The following is a 3,647-nucleotide window of genomic DNA, read 5'->3' on the forward strand; positions in this document are numbered from 1 at the left end:
TATATATATACATATATATACATACATATATATACATGTATATATATACATATACATCTGTATATATATATATATATATATATGAAAATGGGTTAAGTTTGAATGATCTTACATATGCCACATGCTATGTTCTACCAGCTCTAGGGTTTGGTTGCAAAGTTTATTTGTTGTACCGAGTCAATTAACCGTTATCAAATTCCTTGACGATTGTACTAGTATTAGAATCATGAATAAGAGAATTTTATATGTGTAATTGGTAAGCTCAGTATTTTTATCTCACTCTTTCTGTAAATTCAATTAATTGGTTTGTAGAAATTTAGTTATTCTTTTAACAATTTTTAAAAATTTAGTTTATAGATTCCATTTGGTAAAGGAATCAATATGAGGTAATATCAAGATATTATACTAGGAAAAGAGATTCACTAATATAGCTTATGGTTATTAGATTTGAACTACTTTAATCATGGGATAATCTTATGTGTTAGTATAAGATTTGATGAATTACTTTAACTATATAAAGATATAATAGTCATCCTGCAAACATTTTGCATCCCTTTTGTGACCTAATTTTACAAATATTTAAAATTGTGTTGCATTTTTGCTTTGCTGTTTAATAAAAATATGTTTCAGAGAAAAACCAAGCTTTTTCTTACGTAGGCCACATGCTACGCTATATCAGTTGTAACCAACTTTCTTTTCAGAAGCTAGTTTTTGCAGCTCAGCAAGAGTGCCTTTCCTGTCCACGCTTCACATCTGTTGTCTGCTGTAAAGGAGACCCAAGCAGTGGTGGGCAGGCCCCCAGAACCCAATATGAGCGACAGCTCTTCCTCAGAGAGCTTGGCAGGGAGGCCCACAACTTCCTTGCTGACAACTTGGAGCCCCAAAATCATCTTTCTTACCTTGGCTTCTCTGTGCCAACCACCGCAGCCAGTGCCATCTTAGGACCTCATCGAGGTGGGGTCTTAAGAATTTTATTATATAATAGTACAAATTCTCTCACAACTTACATTAAATTATTTACTCAGTCCTCTATGGTAATATCATATTTTCTTGTTGTTTGTCTCTTTAACAGAGAAACAAAGAACACTTTAGATCAAACTTTCCCTGGGCACTATGGTGCAAGGAGACAATTAAGAGGTTAGTCTCTATCTTAAAAGAGCTTAATGTGAATGCCTAAATCAGAATGAAATACTTGCTTGGTGGAGCTACAAATGTGTCCTTGTAGTTTAGGTGAAACAGTTTATCCTAATACTCTATTTTATTGTTACTCCCTGACTTTATCCTAATACTCTGAAAGTCAGGGAACAATAATAACACACAAAGTTTCACTAAAATGAGAAAATGACTTAAGTTGAGAGAGTTCAAGGATCAGAAAGACAGGTGTAGCAAAAGATCTGCTGTACAGAAGTCGTAGATAGAAATAAACATAAATGTCTTTCTGATCCTTGAACTCATTTTTTATTATCTCCAGTTGTACATATGAGTTACCATTTAACAAAGCAATTTATAATACAACTCACTTGATCAGTGTTACTCAACATTCTCACTCATCCCTCCTGACCTTTTCTTGGTTGTTCTTCCTTTTCTTAGTTGTTTGGAATATACATGGAATTCTTGATTTCTCCCCCTCTTCTCATCATTTGTCTACTGCTCTCTCCTTGGCCCCACCTACCTCTTGCAAGTACTGTTTCTTGGTGCTTATTTTGTTGGTTTATCACTTTGCCTTTGTAAGGAATTTTGAGTACTTTGAGTATTCACTTAAATCTGCCACTTGGATATCATCCAGTGTTTACTTACAGGTTTCGTTGTTTAAATATACCACATTTTCTTGACTCACTTGTCCATTTAAGAGCATCTGTGGTGATTCCATTTCATACTGGATATCCACTTGCTATTCCTTAGGTTGCACAGCCTTTTTGTTAACTCATAGAATCCAGTCAGATGTCACATGTCTCCAATCCTGTCTGTTACTTTCACTGATCTGTTTGTTCTTCAATTTTCTCATCTGCAAAATGGGGTAATTGGACACAGCTATCTTTCTAATGTTGCTAAAATTAGCAATTAAATGTCAATATACAAAATATAATTGAAACAGTGCCTGACATATAGTGTTCAATGTTATGTGAATCCATACCATAATTTGCTGATGTTTAAAATGAAGATAACAAGAAGATGGCAATCCTGACCTGTTAAAATTAAGTGAGATGTTGAAGTACCTAACATATAATAAATATAATATTTCTTACTACTTTCATCATAAAGTACTTTTACAAAACTAGACGCTGGTGGCTCAGGCCTTTAGTCCTAGCTACTCAGGAGGCTGAGATCTGAGGATCGTGGTTCAAAGCCAGCCAGGGCAGGAAAGTCCATGAGACTCTTATCTCCAATAAACAACTCAGAAAACCAGAAGCGGCACTGTGGCTCAAGTGGTAGAGCACTAGCCTTGAGCTGAAGAGCTGAGGGACAGCACTGAGGCCCAGAGTTCAAGCCCCATGACCCACACCAAAAGAAGACGTTTACAGTTTTAAATAACATGCACACATGTGCATGCGTGTAAACACACACACACTTACTTAAAGAATACCATGGTAAACTCTCAGAAGGCAGTTTCAGAAATCTGTGAAGTTGCCAGTAAAAGCATTGGCTTAAGTTTTATAGGGCAATGTATTTATGCCTAAGGTCCAAAAGTTGTCAACTTCCAAAAACTGACATAGAAATTTACATGATATACTTGACCAACCTTTTGAAGAGGCTTATTTATGTCATTTTAGAATAAAGCAATTCTATGTTGATAAAGCTTTGCAGCACTCATTTCTTCCACCCACTTGAACAACGTTTAAGTCTGTAAGCTTGTCAAGAAGCTGTTTTTCATTTCACTTCGGAACTATCCATGATAATAAATGAGAAAGCCTACGTTAAAGGGCAATTATAATAATAGTAATAAAACACTCATACACTTGGAGATAAACCAACTTTAAAAATGAGTTTTGGCTATAAACTTATTCTTTCACATTAACATATTTTGAACAAAAGCATGCAAATGTTTGGGTAATTGTATTTTTTCTTCAATAGGATTTGTTTTTGAGGTTTTATATTTCACAGCAAAAAGATATTAAGTAGAAGATACAGAGATTTCCTGTATACCCTGCCACACTATCACTATCCTCTGAGTAGTACATTGTTACACATGACACCTCATTATCACCTGAAGTATCCCCCACAGTTTCTATCAGGGATCACTCTTGGTATAAATTTATTCACATTCATGGAATGAACATCACCATGAATCTATCACGATAGCATCAATCGATCTCTTTATCCTGCTTTCTCATTGCTCCACTCTGTCCCTTTGCCCCTGGTAACTACTGACCTTTCTACTATCTCCATGGCTTTGCCTTGTTATGCCATGTAATTGGAAAGGATACATACATTTAAAAATAGTGTATACATATGTATTATTCTGATTGGTTTCTTTTAACAAGTGATTGATTAAATTTCGTACATGTCTATTGCTGGATACACATTTATATTTTAGCACAGATTACTATATTGGATTTGCCACAGCTTATTCATTCAGTTAGGTACTGAAGGATGTCTTCTTTCCACGTTTAGACAAGTATGGATAAAGCTGTTGTGAATGCCCACAT

This window comes from Dipodomys ordii, unplaced genomic scaffold (genome assembly GCF_000151885.1).
Source record: "Dipodomys ordii isolate 6190 unplaced genomic scaffold, Dord_2.0 Scaffold255, whole genome shotgun sequence".
NCBI lineage: Eukaryota > Metazoa > Chordata > Mammalia > Rodentia > Heteromyidae > Dipodomys > Dipodomys ordii.